The sequence below is a fragment of the Muscardinus avellanarius genome, assembly GCF_963383645.1.
Source record: "Muscardinus avellanarius genome assembly, chromosome: 1".
In the NCBI taxonomy this organism is placed as follows: Eukaryota; Metazoa; Chordata; class Mammalia; order Rodentia; family Gliridae; genus Muscardinus; species Muscardinus avellanarius.
In genome coordinates, this window is record NC_137786.1 from 194364128 (window position 1) to 194379111 (window position 14984).

General features: G+C 46.5%; 1 pseudogene across 1 annotated transcript; it reads left to right on the forward strand.

The window, feature by feature from the left end:
* Positions 1–6433: 6433 nt before the first annotated feature.
* On the forward strand, positions 6434–7422 carry LOC308259430 (heterogeneous nuclear ribonucleoprotein A1-like; annotated as a pseudogene). The gene is made up of 2 exons: positions 6434–6466; positions 6676–7422. The product of its transcript is annotated as a heterogeneous nuclear ribonucleoprotein A1-like (transcript).
* Positions 7423–14984: the final 7562 nt, after the last annotated feature.

Sequence of the window (14984 nt, forward strand, 5' to 3'; positions counted from 1 at the left end):
AAACAGAAAAGAAATAGGGCTGAAGGACACTGGGCATGGTGGCGCACACTTGTAATCCCTGCACTTGGGAGGCGGAGACAGGAGGATCGCGCTGGTTCGAAGCCAGCTGTGGTGGCTTAAGAGACCCTGTTTCCAAATAAAAATATGAAAATGGGTCTGAGAGTGTAGCCCGGAGGTAGAAGGGCTTTCAGGAACCCCAGTACCACCAAAAAAAGGGGGGGGGCTGAAGGTATAGTCAGAAATAAAATGCTCCTGGGTCCCTCACCCTCATAATTTCAAACTCAGTAACACTGGTATGGGGTTCTGCAATGTGCATTTTTAATTCTTTAGGTATCTTCTCCTATGGGTCTGGGACTACCTTTGAGAACCACTAAAATAAAGGCAGGCTCTTTACCTGCAGGGGAGGCTGGCTGAGTAAGCCTGGCTCTGGGAGTATGATCATAAAAGTGGAGACATCTAAATTGGACCTAGAAGGATTAGCTGGTGTTTGCAGGATGGGGAAGGGAGTTCCGTGCAAAGCATGAATAGAGAGGAGTGTATGTTTGGCAGAAGATTCTATGCACAAAGGGGCAGAGGCTGCCACATGGAGTGTTCTTGTTCATTCATCCTTCTTGGTCCATGTGGGAAGGGCAGCCTGGGGAGAAGATGTACCCAAAAGAGGGTGGAATGGGCAGTAAGAAGCTAAGCATCCCAGCCTTGGAGTGAGACAGACCTGTCTTGACTTTTTTTCTTTTCTTTTTGTGGTACTGGGGTTCCTGGAAACCCTTCTACCTCCGGGCTACACTCCCAGACCCATTTTATATTTTTATTTGGAAACAGGGTCTCTTAAGCCAGTGAGGCTGACTTTGAACCTGTGCGATCCTCCTGTCTCCACCTCCCAAGCAAGGGGATTACAAGCGTGCGGGACCACACCTCTCCTGTCTTGACTTCTTGACATCACCACTTACCTCCTGCAGGACTTTCAACAGGGAATTTACTTTTCTCAGCCTCAGTCTCATCTGTGAAATGGGATGACTAGTAATAGGGACTGATTTGTGCACTATTATGGGTTAAATGATCTGGTGGTTGTGAAAGGCTTGGTTACATCTGGCCTATATTAGACACCCAGTAATGGGAGCTACAACCTCAGAGGCCATTTTGCTGCAGAAGGGGCAGGTCACACTGAAGTTGCTTATGCGTCTGCCTCTTCCCACACCAGGCTCAGACCCTCAAGGCCAGGGTCTTCATTGATGCTTCTATGAAACCTGCTGGAGCTCAGATATTTAGGAAATGTGACCTAGGTAGAGACCTCTGCTTCCCTGTGGGTGCTCTGGGGCATTTTTTGGGAGCCAGTAGATGCTTGGAGGGGAGCAGAATGGGGAAGCAGAGAAGCTGGAGGTGGGGTGGACCCAGGGCCCAGGACCAGCATGACCTCAGCAGATGGCTTAGCTCCAGTTAGCTGGAAACCTAGGCCCAGCAGCAGGCCACAGGGCCCCCTCCCTTACCAGACACTGAACGGAAAGGGGCTTGCCATGGTGATCTCCACAGAAAGGCAAGGCCACGCCCTGGTGTTGATGGCATGCACTCTTAAGAGATCAGGTCAGCCAGGCGTGGTAGTGCACTCCTGTAATTCTAGTACTTGGGAGGCTGAGATAGGAGGATTGTAGGTTTGAGGCCAGCCTTAGCAACGTAACAAGGCCCTCAGCAACCTATTGAGACCCTGCTTAACAAAAAAGATAAATAAGGAAATAGATCAGGAGGAGAGGGAGAGGGAGAGAGAAAGAGAGAGATTAGGTGTCATAATCCCCCTTTGGAAGGGACCCTCAAGAAATACTTTGAGTCCACAGGGTTAAAGACAAGCACAGTCCAGGCACATCACCACCTAAGAATATAGCATTTCTTCAAGGATATATGACCCCCTCATTCACTAATTCCACAGCCCTTTACTGACTGCCTACTCTGCACCAGGCATGGCTGTGGGCCCTGGGGCTCAGGATACAGCAGAAAGCAAAGCACAGTGCTGCCCTCCCGCCCTGTACGGTCAGTGTGTGAAGACAGAAAATGAACCAATAGGATCCAGAGGTGGGGACAAGAGTTAGGGAGAAAACGACAGCAGGTCGGGGCTGGAGTGCCATCTATCTGTCCTCGCATTCCTGCCACATGGCTACTATGGCGCCTGCCCCTGGGGCCACTCCTCCAGGCGGGAGGTGCAGGTCACCGGTCAGGGTTGTGGGGTAGAGAACAGGGCCTGTGAGGCAGCTCCTCCTTCCTGTGTGCTGGGAGTGAGCCTGCACACCCTGCCTGCACACGGGTCCCCAGGAGCTCACCTCCCCTCAGTTATAAGTCACATTTTCAAACTTCAGCTGTATTGGAAACGGAAGGTGAGATTATGTTCTCGCGCCTTTCTTTTTCTTATTCTTTTATTGGATCAGACCTCACATGGGTAGAAGGTTGCTATTTAGTAGTTTCTCAGACTCCTCAAAGGGACTGGAAAGTGATAGGAGGTGCTATTTGATATACGGAGGCTGAGAAAGACTGTTATGCTAAAGTGACATTTTCGCAGAAAGGTCTGAAAAGAAACAGGGAAAAAGAATGTTCATGGGAGAAGAGACAGCTTGTGCAAAGGCACTGGGGTAGGCACTTTCTTGTGTGTGTGTGTGTGTGTGTGTGTGTGTGTGTGTGTGTAAAACAGCCAGGAAACTCTGTGGGGCATAATGAAATCAGAGGAGACATTTCTTAAGGATTTGTGGCTTTCTGTCACAGACAGGTATTTATCTGGACTGGATAAAAATCACCAGCTAATAGGCCTGGTGCAGCTCAAATAACAAATAAATGCTTCATTCTGGAAGCCCTGTCATCCTGAGCAACCTGAAAGTCTTCCTCACCCTGCTCAGTGCCAGGACTTCCCTGTGAGAGCCAGAAGCCAGAGAGAGGTGCCAGAGACACAGACTGGAAGATATCTGATGTCTCTTGAGAGAGACTGGCTGGAAGGCAAGATCTACAAGACAGAAAACAGAGGTGACCCTTGAGCTGAAAGGCTGGAACCTCACCGCCGGGTGATTGATTACCAAGAGACTGCCTTGATTTTGTTCTCTAATTATAGTGTTTATTTGATGCATCGGATTGGGCCTGAAACCCTTCATGCCAGCCGGTGCTGTTCATTGTTACAACGTCCTAATTAAGCTTTGATTTATATGCTAATTTTATTCCAAGTGTATTCAAAAGGGGGAAAGTTATTAGACTTTATTTTGAGATTACATTTTAATCCCGAGGTCTGCTGGAGATCACTGTGTTTATTCTGTTGGCTTTTGTTTCCAGGATGTTGGTGGCAATTATGATTATTTCCTTGGAGGGGAAAGATGATGAAGTGGTAAGGAGCTGTTTAGACTTGGTGGGGCTCCTGCTAATTGGAATTATGTAACCTCTTGCCTCTGCCTTGACAGCTTTGTGATGAGGCTTGCCTTCACTGCCCAGCTGGTTAGGAGGGACAACTGGGGTGTGCCCTGGGGATGTCACAGGATGGTGAACATTTGGAGGAAAGGCCATTACATGAGGGAGGGATTGGATTTTAAACCGTGAGTCAAAATTGGGCTTTGCCACATGAGTCCCTGGAATTTGTAAGGGTCTCACAGAAACGAGCAGGGGGAGCAGCTGGCCTTGGCTAGAGGAAGAATGCGTTTTACATTATCATTTGTCTTAAATGGATGTCACTTGAAATTTCCTGTTTGAGGATTAAAAAGTCTTCCCATGAACCAGATTATCTCGAGGCCTTAGAAGGTTCATGCAGTTTCATAAACACTCTGAAGTGGCCTGCAAAATAGAGCATGCATCTACGTGTGTGTGTTTTTCTGGGGAAAGGTTCAAAGTTTTCATCAGATTTTCATCACTGGTCCTACAAAATATTAAGAATCATGGGACTGGGGAACATCAGGTTTGTATCTGTGATTTAATTTCCTGAGACTGGCTGTGTGGCCTGGAAAAAAGCTTTAACCAGTGGTCCCTTCCTTTCTACTCACCCAAATCCTGTCTGCTGAGGCCCAGGATGGTACTCAAGGGGAGAGGGCCTTGGGGACAGTTGATTGGAAGGGATGCTTACCTGAGGTTCTCTTGAGCTGATTGGCAAGTGCAAGAACCCAGAATCTTCGCTCTCAGTCATCTGAGAGTTTTATTTGTCTTAACTTTTGAAAACAGAGTTGCTTATGAGCTAAGAGAGAACTTATTAGTAAACATTCAGAGGCACGTGCTGTGCAAAATCTCCTGTAACCTGAAGCCAGTGTGTTTTCCTGTCAGCCCAGCAAATGGATCTCCCCTGAGACTTCAGTTTTTCCGATTGGGTTTCATGGCTTTTTGCTTCCTTTCTCTCTCCCTCCCTCCAACCAACATTGAATGTAAGGAAGGCTTAACGGAGTGTATTTATCTCAGATTCTCCCTTTGGGACTAGTACAGAGTCTGTGGCTCAGAGTTGGTGGCATTTGACACTGTTAGTTTATTCTAAAAAAATTAACTTAGGGATCGGATCCTACAAAAATAGAGTTGCTAAACATTGATAGATCACCTATGTGCTAACATTGATAGAACACCGATGGCATATCTATACTACCCACTAACAGTGTTATCCTTCACTCCTTAAGCATGTCCTTGTCCAAATCTTCTGCAGAAACCATTCACTGGTCCCCTGTGGTCTCCCTGGGTATGAGGATGTAGAGTCAGATCAGCCCCTCTAGTCCGGAAGTATAACTTTCAAGGGGACATTGAAAACTAGCCCGAGGAACAGCAGGGCCGTGCTGTCTAACCTCAGCAGGGAGGTGACCCAATTGGGCAGTCTCCTCTCACCTTCCTGGCGCGCCTCGGCTCTGCAGCCCTGCACAGTCTTGTGGAGTCAAAGTCTTCTAGCTGGCTTCATTTAATTATCATGTGGCCCCAGGAAGGTTCTAACACTTGCTCTGGATGTGTCTATCTTAGCGCCTCTCCTATTCCTTTCTGCCTGCCTGTATTTTTAACTTTACACCTTGGGTTCTGTGAACTTTTTCACATAGTTAAAATGCCCCTATTCCATTGGTGCTGCCTCAAAGGAAGATGATTTGACATTTTTCATACACATTGACCTTGGGATAGAGAAGGTGTCTACTTTATTAAGGCTCCCAGGTGACCCTGAAGAGTGATCTTACTGTGAAAACATCTTTTAAAAAGAATAACATAGGTTTTTTTTAAAAAAACATATCATATCCTCATCTCATCATAATGAATTAATTTTTATTAATTTTTTATTCCTTTCCTTGTCTTTGTCCATGTGTGTATAAATTTTACCTAGAATGATGACATGCATCCTTTTTATGTTTATACTAAATATTATAAGTAGGAAATTTGTGAGCTACATATTTAAGTGTTCAAGAACAGCCATTACTTTAACTTTTACAGAATTTAAACTGTTTTGAATTCCCTTTATACCTGATGGAAAAACAAACAGAAGTTCTACTTAATTCAATTAGTTCCATAGAAATGTCATCATCTAAAGGTTTTCTGGGCCCTTTGGTGGTTCATTTAGTTAATTTTGGATGCCCTGCCCTTTCCTTCCCTCTGGGATCATGATAAATTCCCAGGGTCTCATAGGGTATGAAGCCTTAGTCTTCATGCTCTATGAGGAAAACTTCTGATTCTGATTCATCAAAAGTCCAATTAGTAAACCAAATTCATTGAAGGGGACTGGATTTACCAACATAGAGGGGCCGAGAAGTCAGATGTGACAGGGATTATCTGCAGGGAAGCCACCATCACTCTGAGGTTTGTAGGGACACAAGGTGATGGTGGTCTTCCAGAGTCCAGGAGCCAGGATTCTCTGGCTAGAACCGTGGCAGAAGCTGCCAGGGCTGCAGCTGCAAGACCCTGTGGGGACAGGCTGCTTGAACTAAAACCACAAAGGTGACACCCACCTGATGAAGAGGTGGGGACTCACCTGAGACAATGAGAACCCAGTTCCTCTGCTCCCACTCCTGCCCCTGCCCCTGCTCCTGGCTGGCTCCAGGGCTGCACACTGGTCCACCTAACCTAGGAGCCTGGGAAGTGGCATGGCTCCCTCTAGAGAGAGCAGAGATGGAAGACTCAGGGCAGGGAGTGGCTCTGAGAATAAACAAGTAACCAGCCAACACTGACATCACCTGGCCTGTGCTGGCATTTGCTGAGGAAGAGTCAGGTCATTTCTGACCTGTGTGGCCAGCATGCCTTCATGCTGGCCTCGGCCAAGATGTCCAGGGGCCAGTTGTGGCCTCTGATCATCACTCTACATACTCTTTATGTCCTTGTGCTGTTTCTGATGCTTCTTCAGAGTCACCGGATCCCCCTCTTGGTCTTTAGATGCTCCTCTCAGAGGTCATGAAGAATTGTGGGTAATCCATTGTGCTCTGGGGGAGGGGGTCACAGGAGACTCAAGGAGCCACCAGAGACTTGTCCTGCCACCATGCCCACTCCGCTGCGTGAGACCAGCAGTGGGGTCAGTCTTCTTTGCTTCCCTAAGGAAGTGAGGAGTGCATCTCCTCACCTCTCCAATTCCCCCAGCTCTGTCTTATAAAAACTATTCCTACTCAATCTTGGGGTGGAAGGGAGGAGGGATGGTACAAGTGAGATCGTAGGACTGTGTGGTAAAGAGAGATCCAAATTCCAAGCATTTCACGGCTTTGGCTTTTTCACGCCCCTGTGGAGGAGATGGATGCAGCCATGAACACAAGACCACATAAATTAGACAGAAGAGCTGCAGAATGAGAGGGTGGTCTCAGGAAAAGATTCTCTAAGACGAGGGGCCCACTATACTGAGAAAAAGATTTTCATTGGTGGCATTAAAGAAGACACTGAAGAACATCACCTGTGAGATTATTTCAAACCGTATGGGAAAATTGAAGTGATTGAAATCATGACTGACTGAGGCGGTGGAAAAAAAGAGGGGTTTTGCTTTTGGAACTTTTGATGACCAAGACTCTATGGATAAGATTATCATTCAGAAGTACCACACTATGAAGGGCCACACTGTGGAATGAGGAAAGCCCTGTCAAAGCAAGAGATGGCAAGTGCATCCTCTAGCCAAAGAGGTCAAAGTGCCTCTGGAAACTGGTGGTGGTGACAGTCATGGTGGTGGCTTTGGTGGCAGCTGTGGTGGTGGTGGTGAATATGGTGACACTGGGGATGGCTTCAGTAATAATGGAAGCAGTTTTGGAGGTGGTGGAAGCTACAGTGATTTTGACAGTACAGCACTCAATCTTTAAGTTTTGAACCCAGGAAAGGAGGAAACTTTGGAGGCAGAAGCTCAGGCCTCTATGGTGGTAGAGGCCAATATTTTGCCAAAGCAAGGTGGCTATGGGTTCCAGCTGCAGCAGTAGCTATTACAGTGGTGGAAGGTTTGAATTATGCCAGAAAACAAAACTTAGCTGGAGAGGAGAACTAGAGAAGGGATAAGGAAGCTACAGGTTCCAACAGATTTGTGATCACAGCCAAGCACAGAGGCAGCAGGGCCTCTTTGCTCCAAAGAAGACATGGTTTAGACAGTGTGCATGGGCAAACCCCACCCAAACACTTGAGGACGGTATTTGCAACTAACTGTATAACAGGTTATTTTTGTTTCTGTTCTGTGGAAAGTGGAAAGCTTTCCAACCAAAGGGTTTTAATGTAGACTTTATTTTTTTGCACCCATGCTGTTGATTGCTAAATGTAAGACTCTCATCATGACACTGAATAAATGTGTCTTCAAAAAATGTTTAAAGTAATTTAGAACCATTTAGAAGACATGGAAAACACAGAAGAGAAATGGGGGAAAAAAAGCTACTTCACATTCTACCACTGAAAGATAAGTAACACAAATTTCAGGAGGTAAAGGACTTTTTTTCCTTGTTCATTTCTGTAAAATAATGAGTATGCAGTAAATATTGCTAAATTAAGTGATAACCTTTCATAATTTTACCATCTAAATGCATTTTTATATAAGTAAAATCATACTCTCCCTGTATTATAGTCTATCTTTTTTGTATGGAGCAATATATCATCACCATTTCCTCAATCAGTAAGTGTTCTTCTACATTGTTTTAGTAGTATCATGGTATTCAGTTGTAAAGGCAGACTGTAATGAATCTGATTCCTTAGTGTTATTTATTGAGGTTTTTGTTTTCTAACTTTTTACTCTTCCAAACAACTTTATTGTCTTGCACACATATTCATTATTACTCTCTTGCACACACATGGACACACAGTTTCCCATGTCATCGGGCACAGACGTGTTGTTAGGCTTTTGATGCATTCTGCTTTCTAGGAGGCACACACATTTCCAGCAATGAATTGCGCTAGAATGCATATTCCAGGAAGTTTTATCCATTTACAATATACAGTGACTATACCCTAGATTGGATGCCCAGCACAGAGTAAGTTCTTAAGAAATACTTATTGAATCTGTTTCCTTGTATACAATAATATTTACTGTGACTTAAAAGAGCTTTTTTATTCAATCTCATGGCAAAATAATGGTTCCTATATTTAAAAATCAAACTCACAGTACTTGGGAGGCTGAGACAGGAGGACTGCAGGTTTGAGGACATCATCAGCAACTTAGTGAGACTCTCACAACCTAGCTGAGACCCTGTTTCAAAACCAAAAATTAAAAAAGGGGGCTAGGGGTGTAGCTTAGAGGCAGAATACCCCTGTGTTCAATACCCAGTATCACAAAAGTACAAGAATTTCATAAGCTCATTCCATTCTCTACCTGCAAAGGCTTAGTAAGACTGCCAGAATTAAACCAAAATGTCTTAAAAGTATTGTTAGAGCCAAAGCTAAATAAAAATAAGGGAGACAGAGCTTGGATCTCTGGGTTCAGAGACTCCCTGGTGTAAAAGATATCATTCCATGAACTCACTTACACAGAGCCAAGCATCCCATCCCCGGGAAAACTCTGCAGATAAAGGAGGATGAGGGAGCTTTGTGGCAACTATGCTGGTTTGGGTATTTTTCTCTAGAGAGGCTACCTCTTTGGAATTTTTTTTAAATACAAAGTTGACCTACTGACCTAGAGAGGAGTGTTTTTCTTTTTTTTTCTTTGAGGATTTAGAATATATAAGCTTCTATCAGCCAACCCCAGGGGAAAAGGCGATGCGTAGACTGGTAGCATCATTGGATTTCAAAGATTCCTTGAAGGAGGATTTGTGTGAGGAGTGGGCCTGGGGCTCCGTGGGTACCGTCCGTGTGCTTGTGCATGCGCATGTGCATGCATTCCTGCAGCCAGACAGCCCAAGGCAGAAGGCTGCCAGGAGCCCGTCCAAAAGAATCCATGTGGGGGTTTTTGTGAGTCCTCAGCCTGCTGGGCTTTGATAGTTAGGAGGCCACTGGAAGTACTGGGAGATGAAAGGAACTTGCATTGATTTTCAGGCCACTTTCATCTGCTGCCACAGGACAAAAAAAAAGTCTAATGGGGTCCCCTTTCAATGGAAAACAGGAGTCTGCAAATGCAAATATTCTCCATGTGCTATATACAGAAGCCAAGCCAGGCTCCCCAACACCTGTCTTCCCAGGGAAGGTCATGATCCACACACAGGAAGCCAATGTGGGTGTGGGTGGGCCTCCTCATCAAAGCAAAGCCCTCCCCTTTGAAAAATTTGGAGAAACAAATGTCAAAGAGAGTTGCACACCCAAGAAACAAATTCTACTCAGACAGGGAGTAACTGAGACTTTCACTTAATGCATAGGAGGACACACCCATTCTCTTCTAGCCCACAGGCTGCCCTAGCTTTGGAGGTAGTGGGATCCTGGAGGTCTCGCAGTCTCCTGGTGATGTGCCTAAATAAGCCTCCGTATCCATTCCTTTTCTTGCTCCCACAGCTGCAGATGCTTCTGCACTCTCTTCTGGGGTCTTTCCTGGTCTAACCCATTCATTTTATTGTTGTTGTTTGATTGATGGAACTCCAGGGCATTCTACTTCCGAGCCACACCCCTATCCCTATTTTATTTTTTACTCTGAAAAAGAGTCTCACTAAGTTGCTGAGACTGGCTTGGAACCTGCGACTCTGCTGTCTTAGCCTCCCAAGTACTGGGATTATAAGTGTACAATGCCATGCCTATCTCTAACCCATTGTTACACTGTTCACCAGAGAGGTCTTTCTGCAGGGCTCATATGACAACATCTTCTTCCATCTCACCTACGATTCTTCAACAGCTCATTAATGTCTTTGTGGTGAGTACGGCACCCCTGGCCACTCCCACCTTGGCTCCAAGACCTTGGACACAGAATGTCTGTGCTGGACACCCCATGCTGCTCCTTCCTCTAGTTCATTCTTGCTCTTTTCTCCTACAGAATCTCATTCTTAATTTATCAGAGGATTTCATTCTCTTACAAACCACCCTTATGAAAAAAGCAAGGAGAGATGTTATGTCTGCTTTTGAGATGAGGCTCAAAAAAGTTACAGTTCTTCAGCTAGATCACAGATCTAGACTCAGAAGCGGGAGCTTAAGTCAGCTTGTGCAGACAGTCTCCTCGGGGCTTAACTAGATGAGGCAGCAGCAGCAACGGCTACGATGTCAGCTTCTATTTTTTCAACATCCATGTTCAAGATCTCTTCTCAGTAATGTCTGAGCCAGAGCTTAGAAAGGATCTCAATATTGGTGAAACCGGGTGTGGTGGCTCATGCCAGTAATCCAAGACTTGGGAGGATGAGACAGGAGGACCGCAGGTTCCAGGCCAGCCTCAGCAACTTAGCAAGACTCCCAGTAACTTATCAAGACCCTGTTTCACTGAGGTCTGGGCCACCAGGCCCCGACCCTGGGCTGGTGGGCGGGCGCCGGCGGGGCACCCTTAGGTGACCCCCCCACCTCAGAGGCAGAATACTACCACCATGCACCTCGGGAATGTGGGACAACCTGCTGGGTGAAGAGGGGACTCGAATTGGAGCCTGCCATGAGGCAAGGCAGGTGATGGGGCCTCCGAGGCCAGGAGCAGAGCCTGCCGCGGGGTTAGGTCGGTTCTGGGGCCAGCGAGGCCAGGATTGGAGCATGCCGTGAGGCAAGGCCAGTGGGCTGGCGCTGGCGGGGCACCCTTAGGCGACTCCCTCCCCACTCAGAAGGACCCTGAGGTCCGGCCTGCAAGGCCCTGACCCTGGATGGGTGGGCAGGCGCTGGAGGGGCACACTTAGGCGACCCTTACCCCACACACCCGGAAAGAAAAAAAAAATTTTAATCGTTACCGAGTGCCTGATCCCATATCCTCCCTAAACCACACATACTTTCTTCTCTTATTTAAAAAAAAAAGGGGGGGGGAAAGAAAAAAGAAAAATATTCGAGAGGGGTTAAGATGGCCGCGGCGGCAGCTAGAATATTGGAGATGCAGACAAAACATATACATCTGAACTGGAGCTTTTGGAAAAATTCCCCGCAAAGGAGGACTGCTGCTTCTCTACATCTTTAAGAATCCTGGACATCACCTGTAAGGAGAGAGTCTAGTGGAGACCTAGGAGGAAGGCAGTGGTGGAAGCAGTGGCTGAGATGGCGGTGGAGACTTGTATTTGGGAGAGGCAGACATCTGATCCAACCACTCTGATCCTCTGAAGAAATTACCCCAAAGGTCGAATGCTACTGTCGCGCATGCTTAGGAACACTGGACATTATGCGGTATTGGAAAGGAGCTTGGGAAAGATTTGAAATGGTGAAGACAGTCGCATTGGCAGTGGCAAGTACTCAGGGGAGGCAGAGATCTGACATAATACACATGGAACTTTTGAAGAAATTATCTCAGAGGCAGAATACTACCACCATGCACCTTGGGAACGTGGGACAACCTGCTGGGTGAAGAGGGGGCTCGGATCGGAGCCTACCATGAGGCAAGGCAGGTGATGGGGCCTCCGAGGCCAGGAGTGGAGCCTGCCGAGGGGTTAGGTTGGTGCTGGGGCCAGTGAGGCCGGGATTGGAGCATGCCGTGAGGCAAGGCTGGTTATGGGGCCTCTGAGGCCAGGATCAGAGCCTGCCGAGGGTTTAGGCCAGTGCCGGGGCCAGCGACGCTGGGATCGGAGCCTGCTGTGAGACAAGACTGGTGCTGGGGCCTCTAAGGTCAGGATCGGAGCCAGCTGATGCATTAGGCCAGTGCTGGAGCCAGCGAGGCCTTGATTGGAGCCTGCTGCGAGGCAAGTCCAGTGCTGAGGCCTCCAAGGCCAGGATCTGAGCCTCTCGAGGGGTTAGGCTAGTGCTGGGGCCATCGAGGCCAGGATAGGAGCCTGATGTAAGGCAAGGCCGGTGCTGGGGCCTCCGAGGCCAGGATAGGAACATGCTGAGGGGTTAGACCGGTGCCGGGGCCAGTGAGGCTGGGATTGGAGCCTGCCTTGAGGTATGGCTGGTGCTGGGGCCTCCGAGGCAGGGATCGGCACCAGCTGAGGGGTTAGGCCAGTGCCGGGGCCAGCAAGGTTGGGATTGGAGCCTGCCGTGAGGCAAAACTGGTGCTGGGACCTTCGAGACTGGGATCGGACTCTGCTGAGGGGTAATTCCGGTGCCAGGGCCAGCGAGGCCAGGATTGGAAACTGCCGTGAGGCAAGGACGGACCTGGGACTTGCAAGACTAGGCCGGTGCCAGGGTCAGCAAGGCCGGGATTGGAGCCTGTATGAGGCTAGGCCGGTGCTGGGGCCTCTGAGGCCGGGAGTGGCACCAGCCAAGGGGTTAGTTTGGTGTGGGGGCCAGTGAGGCCAGGATCGGGGCCTCCCTTGAGGCAAGGCCGGTGCTGGAGCCAGCTAGGTTGGGATAAGAGTCCACTGGGTGGCCAGGCCATTACTGGGGCCATCAAGAGTGGGATTGGAACTTGCAATGTGGCATGCACAGAGAAATAGCACAGAAAATAAAAACCAGATGCTTCCCCTAATTAGCAAAAACTTGGAGGAAAGGGGTAACAGGAGGAGATCGAGTAGTAGAAAGGGCCCTATTGAAAAGCAATTAAGGTGACCAATCAGAGGGGATGGGATGGGGGGATGGAATCTCTTTAAAACTCATGAGGTGTATAAACAAATAGATCAAAGATAATCACCAATTAGGCATGGGATCAAGGGAGGAGGAGGGAATGGGATGCGGATTGGATGAGGGCTAATTGGATGATGTGTGCTTGTATATCCTCTCAAGTCTTGTATTCCAAAGTGATTTATGATTACAAAAAATAATAATAAATAAAAAATAAAAAAGACCCTGTTTCAAAATTAAAATAAAACAATTAAAAAGGGCTGGGATGTAGCTCAGACTTAGAATACCCCTGGGTTCAATCTCCAGTACCACTGGGGTGGAACAATTTCAATATTGGTTAAGACTGGGGCTTCTATGGCTAGACTATGTAAGTGTGGTTCTTGGAAAAGTCACTTAACCATTCTGTGCCTTTCTTCTTTTCTGCTAACTAAAGATAGTAGTAGTTTTTTTTAAAAAACAATTTTATTATTGAACATAAATAGTATACATTTAAACTATATTTGGTGCCCTCTCCCCCCCGCCCCCGTTTTCCCTTCCCCCTCCCACCAATGGTTGTCCAGGTTAACCATGTCATATTCATAATTTTACACATGTTCAGATGTAGACCCTCATTAATCATGATCAGCCTCCCTCCTCTCCTATCTTTCCATTCAAACTTTGCTGATATTTCCCCTCCATTATCTGGAGTCCCACTGGTATCCTCTGTGTTTCCTAGTTTGGGCATATTAGAGGAAACATATGTACCTTCTCCTTCTGTGCTTGGCTGATATCACTTAACATAATGTTCTCCAAGGCTTTCCATCTTCTTGCAAATGATATAACCTTGTTCTTCTTTATGGCTGAATAGAATTGCATTGTGTGTATTTCCCAAAGTTTTGTTATCCATTCATCTGTTGATGGAGATTTGGGTTGGTTCCATATTTTGGCTATTACAAATTGTGCTGCTATGAACATAGGTATGCATATGTTGCTGTATTTCTCTGAATTAAACCCCTTTGGAAAGATACCCAGGAGTGGTATAGTTGGATCATATGGTGGATCTATTCCCACCTTTCTTAGGAATCTCCACACAAATCCCCATAGTGGTTGAACTAGTTTGCATTCCCACCAACAGTGTAAAAGTGTTCCTCTTTCCCCACATCCTCGCCAGCATTTGTTGTTGTTTGATTTCTTTATGCTTGCTACTCTGACTGGGGTTAGATGGAATCTCAGTGTAGTTTTGATTTGCATCTCCCTGATGGCCAGTGATGAAGAACATCTTTTCATGTATCTATTGGCCCTTTGCATCTTTTCTTTTGTGAAGTGTCTATTTAGTTCATTTGCCCATTTCTTGATTGGGTTGTTTGTTTTGCTAGTGTAGAGTCTTTTGAGCTCCTTGTATATTCTGGATATTAGCCCCCTATCAGAATGGTGGCTGGTAAAGATCCTTTCCCATTCTGTAGGCTTCCTCTTTAGGTTATTGATAGTTTCCTTTGATGAGAAGAAACTTTTTAGTTTGATGCTATCCCACTTGTTTACTCCTGCTTTAATTTCCTGAGCTTTGGAGGTTTTGTTGAGAAAGTTACTGCCTGTGCCAATATGTTGTAGTGTTGAACCTATGCTCTCCTCTACTAACTTCACAGTCTCAGGTCTAATTTCTAAGTTTTGATCCATCTTGAGTTGATTCCTGTGTTTGGTGAGATATAGGGGTTTAGATTCATCCTTTTACAAATGGTTAGCCAGTTCTCCCAGCACCACTTGTTGAAAAGGCTGTCTTTTCTCCAGCGCATATGTTTGGCCCCTTTGTCAAAGATTAATTGACTAAAGATGTGTGGATTTGTTTCTTTATCTTCTATTCTAATCCACTGGTCAGTATATCTGTTACTGTGCCAGTACCATGCTGTTTTTACTACTATTGCTCTATAGTATAGTTTGAAGTCTGGGATTGTAATGCCTCCTGCATGTTTCTTATTGTTGAGAATTGCTTTGGCTATTCTAGGTCTTTTCTTTCTCCATATAAAGTTCATGATTGATTTTTCTAGGTCTCTGAAGAATGTCGCTGGTATTTTAAT